Genomic DNA, 9,420 nt, shown 5'->3' with positions numbered 1-9,420 from the left:
ACGGAAATTTGAAATCGAGACTTTCAATTCAAATCTGGGGGTTTTCCCCATGAGGAATTGTTTACATTTCCACTACGTGATTTTTTCAGTCGTAAGCAACAGTGAGCAAAGAGCAAATGAGCTCAAGGAGGGGCTGGTGGGCTGGGAGGAAGGGAGATCTCCTGAGCTCCAGGTCCACGTGGCCACTCAGAGTTCTGTGGTGACATTAAATGAGCTGAAACCTCCTAAAGACAGTAAATGACACCTGGAAATGCTCCTGGAAGGACTTGGACAATCTCAGGGTTCAACACTGCAGCCAAATTCACTGACTTGAAAAGTCTGCTTGACCTCTGCTCTACAGGGGAAAAGGGTCATCTCTGGAAACACCCACCCCAGGGCAGCCAGACCTTAAAAATGAGAAGAAAAAACAGGTTTAAAGTCAGCACACAAAACCATCAGGACACACACATTCCTCACCACACTGGCACTGCAGGAAGTCACAATGCAGAGCAGGTTCAGGAACTTTCCAGGCATCTCTGTGCAACACAACTGTCCCATCCATAAAATAGGAACAACCATACTGCTGCCACAGCTATAGGACACAGAAAGTGCAAAGGGAATAACTACACATTTGGAGAAAATTAGGCACTATGTATTGGCTAAGTCTGTAAATCCCCAAAAGATTGAAGGTGTGACAACATCAAAAGTTGCTGAGACATCGCCTGTTCCTCTGTTTCGAGGTTCATACTCAAGAGATTGTTTTCCCTGGCTGCAGAGACAATATTTCATGGAGTGGGGACACCTGGAGTCAGTCCTCTTGGGACTTGGAGTGAGAAAAAGAGAATCATGTTCAGTGCACTGAAGCATTTCATAACTGAGCTTCAGAGAAAGTCAATCCCAATTCTTTACTCAGGGCCAGGACAACTCAAGGTGCACATAGATGGTTCAGGTCAGCTGTGCCACTCCTAGAGGTGACCTGTGTTGGTGTTAATGACTCCAAAACTTTCGGTGCCCCTCCTCACTACAGCAAATCAAAGACCACCCAGCAAATAAAAGATTTTGAAGAGTGTTCTTATTTGAAACTGAATTACTCCAAGTTAAAGCGACGGCCATCCTCATTTTCACTACAGACACAAAGAGTTAATTCTGTAGGATGACAATAAAATAATTCATGTGCTGCACCAAATGTTCAGAAACAGAAACCATCCCTTTGCCAAATATTTCCTGGGAAGATCAGAGTTCCCTACAAAAAAACTGGGAAAAACCTCTCTCCGTCAAACACTGGAGAAAAACAACAAAAGCTGAGGCTGTTCAGCCTGGAGAGGAGAAGGTGTGCAGATCTCACAGCACCTTCCAGCTTCTGAAGGGACTACAAGGAAGCTGGGGGGGAGCCTTCATCAGAAACTGTAGTAGCAGGGCAAGGAGGGATGGATGACGCTGAAAGAGGGGAAATTTGGGTCAGATAGACAGAAGAAATTCTCCCCTGTGAGGGTGGGCAGGCCCTGGCACAGGGTGCCCAGAGAAGCTGTGGCTGCCCCTGGATCCCTGGCAGTGTCCAAGGTCAGGCTGCACAGGGCTTGGAGCAACCTGGGATAGTGGAAGGTGTTTCTGCCATGGCAGGGGGTGAAACTGGATGAGCTTTAAATTCTCTCCCAACTCAAACCACTCTGGGATTCTCTACTTCTGTTATTTGAGCCAATCACCCTCACAATTACAAATAAAAGTCTCTCCCCGGAGCCTTTCTCCCTTTTTTCACCTTCTGAGGAGCTCTGCCCCCTGCCTGGATGAAAACCATCTCCAGGGAATAGTTCCCTATGGCCAGCAGGGAACCCAGGCGTAGTCAGAGGGGAGGATCTGCAGCACCAAACCCAAAGCCTCAAAGAGCAGCACAATCATGCTCTTTACTGGTGCAGCTCCAGGAAGAGCCAGACAAACCCTGGGTAAACCCAGAGTAATTTTATCCTGATATGCCTGTCTAAACTGCAGATAGCTCTTCAGGAGGGTTCTCCCTCGCTTGTTCATTTAACGCTTGATATAAGGGAAAAATTAGAATTAAAATGTTCCCAGCTGCTTCCTTCATTCCTGATTCCATTTAGAAATATCTCACATCTCGTCACAAAAATGAACTAAACTGCTTGGAGACGTTTTAGAACCTGTATGTTATTTTTAGACAAGCCTGTGTGATTTAGGATCCTAAACTCCAATGAAGTTTGCACAGATCTGATCACCACATTTAAATCCCAGCACTGGCATGGAAAGAGAGGGAAGTCTCTGCTGTTTGGATCATGGAATGGTTTGGGGTGGAAGGGAGCTTATTGACAATCCCATTCCACCCAGGGACACCTTCCACTATCCCAGTTTGCTCCAAGCCCTGTCCAGCCTGGCCTTGGACACTGCCAGGGATGGAGCAGCCATAGCTTCCCTGGGCAAGCTGTTGGGAGAGCACAAGGATGTGGACCTGTGAAAGACAATCAGCCAGGTAGGGCTGAATCCCAAGGGACAAAGACATGCAGTCAGGTTTAACAGGTGACTTTTCAGGCAGGGTAAGCTACACCCAAAACGTGCTGCTCCTCAGGCTGTGGGGACAGCAAGGAAAGGAAAGCAGATCCTTCCCAAGCTGCTGAGAGCCTTTCTCCCACCTCTCCAGGGCTCTCCAAGCAGCAGCCACGTGCACGTGATGCCAGGGAGAAGATGCCTGAAGAGGCAGAGGCAGTTTTGAGCTCCACTGCATGCTTCTGCAAGAGGAGAAGGCAAGGACTACACTGGACCCTCATTAATCCCAGGAGATGGAGACCATGGGACCTGGTGATGCGAGGGAGCCAGGATGCTTCACAGACACTTCTGGGATTTCTGATTAAAAACGCAATTCTTGGGCTGGGCACAAAACAAAAGAAACACGAGGCTGAAAGCGTTGTGCAAGAGCCCCAGAAGTGGCCACAGGTCAACGCTGTGCCACCAGGGAAGTGAATTCCGGGATACTTCCGTCCCTCTCCGCTGCTTTGTTTTTCTCATGGCCCACAGAGGAATGGAGATGTTTCAGCTTGGAGAGCCCATGGTGGAGATGGCAGGTGAGGAATGAAATCCACCCCTTTGGAAACCCACAGAGCTGAGAATTTGTGAGAAAATGTCTTCTCCGCGCTCATGGGGAGGGGAAAGACACAAGGAAGAAGGGAAGAAAAAGAGGGGAAGAGACAATGAGGAAGTTCTGGTTTTAATCCTGATGAGCCGAGTGCAGAGGATGGAGCCTGAACAGAGATTTTCTGCCCCAAACAAAGGGTAAACCACAAGGTTTGGCTGCTTTTCCAGGAAAGCTTTGCAGAAATCTGTCACCCAGTGCCTCCAAATGAAGCACCAAGATCACAGGAGAGGCGATATCCTGGGAGATGTGCAGGAGGACAATGATCAGGGAATGCTTTGTTGTCAAAACCTTGCATTTCCAAAAGGAAGGGCTGACGATAAATCTGGGTTGGGAAGAGAGAAAAAATATGTTGGGGCAGATGTGTAAAAAACCTGGGTCAAGCAGATGATTAATTGATCAACTGATCAAGAGCTGGATCAATAAAACAGACTGTGCCAAGGACTGGAACAAGGAAGGTGATAAAAGGAAAGGACAAAGGCTGGGAGAAATCCCTTTAAGGAATGCCTAAATCATCTACAGCGCCTCTTCTCCAATAAACAGCGACATGTTTAAATCTTGCAGCATTCCCTAATTATTCTGGACATGAGCCCGGAGTGCTGCCTGCCCTGGGCAGTACAAACTTGTCCATGAAATGCCCATCTTTAGGAGCACTGGAATTTTTCTGTATTTATGAGGCAGACACCCATTTATCGGGGCTGGTGTGTGCCCTGAGCAGGAGAGCTACTACAGCTACATGAATTTTTGATGGTAATTTCAGCCTGACCAAGTACTTCTTTCCCTGGAAAGGTAAATGGGCTATGGATGCTGGCATCCAAGCACCCTGGGAGCTGGGCAGGGTGGCACATTGATACCCCAGAAATGAGGATCAGGTCTGGGTGCTGATTCTGCTGCAGGGAACTGGAGACTCCCCAGGTTACCACAACAGGGATGGACTTGGCTGCAGAGATCTGCATGCTGCAATGTGGGCAAGGAGAAGAATGTTGTCCGGAAGGAAATCTAGGCTGGCAACGGAACAAGCACCAAGTGATCATCACAACAGTGAGCAATTCATGATCAATCCCAAATCTGCACTTGTTTCCTTTCCCAGGCACAAAACAGGGCCAGGGGGTTGAACTCCACTGGCCTCTCTGCATAGAGCCAAACTCAATTCGCCAGAAACGCGACGCCCGAGCAGAAATTCCCACATTTGCCTGAGTCAAAGTCCAGACTGCAAAAAGCAGGTGCTCAAAGCAGCAGTGTTTGCCCAAGGGATGCTGGCAGGGCACCCCAGTGGGTATCCATGAGGGGATGCATTCCTGGACTGACTGCCTCAGTTCCCACTCCGGTCTCTCCCAAGGGACTCGGGGAACTGGGGTTGCTCTGGATCTGTTCCCATTCATCCCAACACAAATGAACCTCCTGCCTCACAACCACACACCACAGCCACACCAGGCTCCAAAAGAAACCAACACAATTTGTAATAAAAAAGACCAAATATTTGTAAATACATCCGTCCCTCACTGCACAGCACCGGTAAATCAGACAGTCAGGGAATCACAGAATGGCTTGGGTTGGAAGAGACCCTAAGAACACCTCATTGCAATCCCCTGCCATGAGCAGGGACACTCCCCAGTTAAAAAAATAAACCCTCAGAAGGTCTGACACTTCAGGAGTCAAACACAATGAAAGGTCCAACCTGCCCATGGCCAACACAGCGTTTCCAACAAGATCCTCTTGCAAAATTAACACCACCTCAGCTTCCTCAGCTCTCTTGCAATTCAGATTCGACAGTTTCAGTGGGTATTGGAAGTTTCTCAGCCAAGGTGTCCCTCGTTCTTCCTTTTTCTTTTTTTCTGCTCTGTCACAGCATCCAACAGGTTTTCCTGGTGGGGATAGAGAAAGTGTGTTATCGTTCCTGGGTGAAGAGGGGAAGCAAACAAGAACCTGTGTTGCACTCCAAGACAGGGCTGATTAATTTGCAGTTAACATCCGCTCGCTTCATTATCCCTTCATGGGAGCCTGACAAATGTGCAAACAACAATGAAAAATAGAAATTAATAGGAGTATTAGCACGGCGTGCAGCCTGCTATAGATTTCATCCCCACAACAGAGCATATGGATGTGTTACACCTTCTCTCTTGGTAATGACCTCATCCCCACCCTCCTGTCCTTGGGCATAAATCTATTTAAATTTAAAGAGATCTATTTATGCACACACACGCGTGTGTTTGTGAGTGTCTATAGAGTCATGGGGACACGTGGAAGGGAAAGTTTGCTCATCATTTATCCACTTGAACTGTAAACTAAAGCACCTGGACAATTGGACCTCCTGTTCCCAATGTCTCAGTAGGAGAAAGGACCCCTGGGGTTCTGTCCCCACTTGGGACCACAGTGAAGGAGGAGGATCAACACAGGCTGGGAGCAGAGAGAAACACCCTGATGCCACTAAGCACCCACCCATCACCCTGTCCCCAAGAGAGAAGGCATCAGGGCACCTCTTCTCCTCATTATTCCAATTTGCACCTCCTTTCCATGCTTTTTGCTGTTTGTCTGCTCAGCTTGGAAGGTGCTTTTCGTCAGGACATCCCACAGATCTCATGGAGAGGCTGTGTTTGAGTGGGAAGCGGATGCTGTCCCATTTTTCTGTAAGCATCTCCTCCAGCCCTCCTGCTATTTGAACAGGAATGTGTGGGCTGAGAGGCCAAGAGGTGATTAAAAAATTATATTAAAGCATGTTTGTGCCAAACCTCTGTAGTCCCTCGAGTCAGGCTGTGTCACCACAACAGAGCGAATATCCACAGTGGGGAGTTGCCCAGGTGTTTGTATATCCTCCGGGAAAACCTGAGGATCTGGAAGGAAACAGAATTTCAATCATTGCTGCTTTCCTCGCTGAAATCCCCTTGAAAGAAATGCTATTGAAAGAGCTCCTCATCTACCCTTCAAGGTGACCTGCAAATGAGGAAATATGAGTTTGTGGCCTTATTTTTGGCTGAGTTATGAAGGCCTGGAAAGTTGGCAGGGATTTGAAGCAACACTGGGATTTGATTTTTCTTTTTTCTTATTTTTCTGTTTATTTTCTTTTCTGCTAGAAATGTAGTTCTTGTCTTGCCTGGCACTCTGTGGCAAGGAGAGAACACGAGAAATCCAACCATGACAGGGGACTGACAGTGGTATATCCGAGAGAAGGACATGCAGCTCCTGGTTTGCCTTCAGAGCAGGAGAGGGAACACTTTTGGCTGCAGGAGGGTTTATTTCTGGGTAGGAGAGAAAGCATTTGTTTGGCCTCTATTTAACTCCCTGATCTAAGGAAATCTTGGGTGAAAGTAAGGCTCTGATAAAGATCTAATTCCCTTTCTTCTTTCAGTGCCTGCTGGGGGAATTCCCATGTAAGTAGGGCTGGAAGGAGTAGAAGGAGAGGGGAAAAACCCTTGTCTATGTCAGGAAAAAAACTGACTCGGGCTAATAGCTCACAGGGAAGGAAGGAGGCAAACATTAAAATGCCTACACGGAAATTTGGAGAAATTAGAAGCAATTAAATACTCTAAACCAGAGGGCTCTGACCTTGCTGAGGAAGAACACCCGGATGTGGCAGCCAAAAGATTAACCAGGGAAAATAAAACTCAGGCAAGCAGGAAGCTCAAAGCAGAGCAGGTTTGGTTTTTAAATCTCTGTTGGGGAAGGGGACGCTGGCCATGGGGCATGTCACCCACGGGTGACATGAGACACGAGCTCATTGCCAACACCAGGAATGGGCATCACCTCCTGTGCCACCTGGGTGTCCTCAGAGGTGACAGTCCCTGTCGGTCCCTCGGCCTTCCCATCCCCGCTGGCCAGGCAGTGCCACTGCCACCCTTGGTGCCTCGCGGGTGACATGAGGCAGCAGCGCCTTTTCTGTTGACTGGGCTTATTTCAAAGCTGAAAGAGCCAAAAATATCTGAGCCACCAGCGACCTGACCCTGCTCTTCTGGGACACCCAAAGGTTTTGCCATTGTCACTTGCAGGAGGGGCTGAGCTGTGGTGGCACCAGCTCTGACCACACTGGGCAAATGCCAGCAGTGCCACCGTCTGAGAGAGGGGACAGCAGCCAGAGCATGGCAAACACCTCTTGCTGCCTTCAAACTGCTTTTCCATACACACAGCACCTCAACACAACAGCCTGGGCCTCATTTTTTGCGAATGCAGATCCCTGGTTTTCCGGAGGCCTTGTGAGGTCAGAGAGATTGGACACCAAAGCTGTCACCAACCAAGACATCTGCACTGGGGTAGCCTAAAGAATTGTCCACAGTAGTAAGGCAAAGAGGTAAAAATATCTGATTTAACAGGATTTAATTTTTATTTTGATTTTTTTAATTATTGCTGTTGGGAGAAGGTGTCCATCGTCTCTTAGTCCAAAAACTCTCACTTAATTCCATGCAAATTTGATGACATTTTTCACAAATCTGAACTTTTCCTGCTGAAAACCAGGAGGCTGCATCCTGGCTTGAAGCTCCAGACAAGCAGTGACAGCAAAAAGCAGGACCTGGCTGCTCCCAGGGTCACCTCCCAGGTGTCTGTTCCACTGGGTGGTCCCAGTTCCTCAAGCTTTGCCCACTCCATGCAAAGCCTGAGAAATGTGAGGATGTAAAATAACCATGGGGAGAGCTCCTGGGATGGGAGGCTGAGGAAGAAAAGTTGAGGGGAGCACCGGGCAGAGCCTGCTGGTGCCCATTTATCCCCTGGACACGCAGATCACTGCGTGGCTCTGCTCATTTCACACACACATCATTTGGGAAAGCCAAAGTAAAGTGATTTACTCACCAACGCCATGCAGGAATTCTCTGAGCACAGTGGAGGAGTCAGGAAACACCGCTAAGGAAAGAGCTGGGGAGCAGCTGAACCCTGTTCCCCATGGGCCAGGAGCTGGGGTGTCATCCAGAACGGGAAGAAAAAACAAATTAAGCAGCACCCTGAAAATTGTTCAGATGGATCATTAGACACAAGTGCAGGACAGGATGGGACTATTTTGGGATTCCAGCAGGAGTGAGGTTGTGGGTCAATAGAGCAGGGAGCCGTGCTGAGCCCCCTCAAGGACCTTCTCTGTTGAGAACCACAACAGCAGAGAGATCCTCCAAGAAGTGCAAGGCCCAAATCAAAAGTCAAGCTACTGTTAAAGGAAAGACATTAACAAGACCTATAACTCTGCTCTGCGGAGGTATTAAGATGTTGAAACTAAACCTGCCTTATTCCCGCTAGTGGTTGCATTTTAAGGAACCTTTTAAAAGGATTATCTTCAGGAACTCTCTTTCAACAGCCTTCCCTTTAAGAGTCCTTCATGGTGATAGCACTATTAATTACGCTCTGTGATATGATTATGTATTTGTTCAGGTCCGGGTTGGAAACACGAGGCAGGGGAACATCTGCAGGTGTCACTTGCAGCACGGAGCCTGGGAACTCCAGCCTTTGATGTGGCTGGGCGTGTGGGCTGTGAGCAGGGCAGGCACACACGAGCTGCTGGGCTCTGCAGTGCCACCAGCCCCTTTGATCTGGGGGGGATTGCCTGCTGCCTTTTTTCACACAGGGAGTTTTGGGAAAGGCTGGCAAGGAACCCCCGACAGCAGCCGCCGGGAAAATTCCGTGCGGATCTATATCCGTATCTGCCCGGAGATAAAGACGTATATTTTTATCTATATATATAGAAGCATTTCCAAATCTGGCTGTCTCTCTATTTACCTGCTTTTAACAAGAAAAAAGCAACTTCTTACACAGCTCTTGCCACTGCATTTAAAGCAGAAAAAGAAGTTTTTCTGCATCTCTCCACTCCCAGCCTCGGCGAAGGTGTGTGGGAAATGACGGATGGTTTGGCAGCCTCCGTTTTTGGGCGCACGGCTCATCCTCCCTGGAGGAAGGAAGGCTCATCCATCCCTCCTAGGAAGGGCCAGCGCGCCGAGAGCATGGGGAGAAAGAAGTCACCTCTGTCCCCATGTCACGCCTGACAAGGCAGAGCCACAGGAAGAGCTCGCCCAGGTGGGGTTGGTTTGGTTCTTGGTGTCAGGGGAGAGGTTTAGCTTTGCTCTCGGGCTGCTGTCCTGCAAGGGAATCTGGATCTCAGCTCCAGGCACCATCCAAAATGCAAATCAATACAGACTGGTGGCACTCGGATTCGGGAGGTCGGAGGCCGCCAGGCTGAGCTGTGCCCTGTGCTTTGTGCATGGCTGAGCTTGTACCAGAGAGCACCCAAAATATGAGCATCCAGCACCATGGGTGCCTCAGCCTTCCCAAAGGACACGCGCTGACAATTAGGGAAATATTTTATATTTCAATCCAGAGGTTCTGCTCCAATTCAG

At 48.7% G+C, this 9,420-nt stretch overlaps 1 long non-coding RNA gene across 1 annotated transcript in view; it reads right to left on the bottom strand.

Annotated features, from left to right (window-relative positions):
• Positions 1-325: 325 nt before the first annotated feature.
• The window catches only part of LOC146433519 (uncharacterized), a 9,955-nt gene continuing 860 nt past the window's right edge, over positions 326-9,420 (bottom strand). Inside the window, exons 1-4 of the long non-coding RNA XR_014854141.1 lie at positions 7,895-9,420; positions 5,593-5,946; positions 4,794-4,980; positions 326-386 (exon numbers count right to left, since the gene is read on the bottom strand). The exon at positions 7,895-9,420 is cut by the window's right edge and continues 860 nt beyond it. This is a non-coding gene — a long non-coding RNA (uncharacterized LOC146433519). The remainder of the gene's footprint in view (positions 387-4,793; positions 4,981-5,592; positions 5,947-7,894) is intronic.

Source organism: Lichenostomus cassidix, chromosome 9 (assembly GCF_008360975.1).
Source record: "Lichenostomus cassidix isolate B80296 chromosome 9, HeHo_3.0, whole genome shotgun sequence".
Lineage (NCBI taxonomy): Eukaryota > Metazoa > Chordata > Aves > Passeriformes > Meliphagidae > Lichenostomus > Lichenostomus cassidix.
The sequence above is the reverse complement of the archived record's forward strand: the minus strand, read 5'-3'. Positions and strand labels throughout refer to the sequence as shown.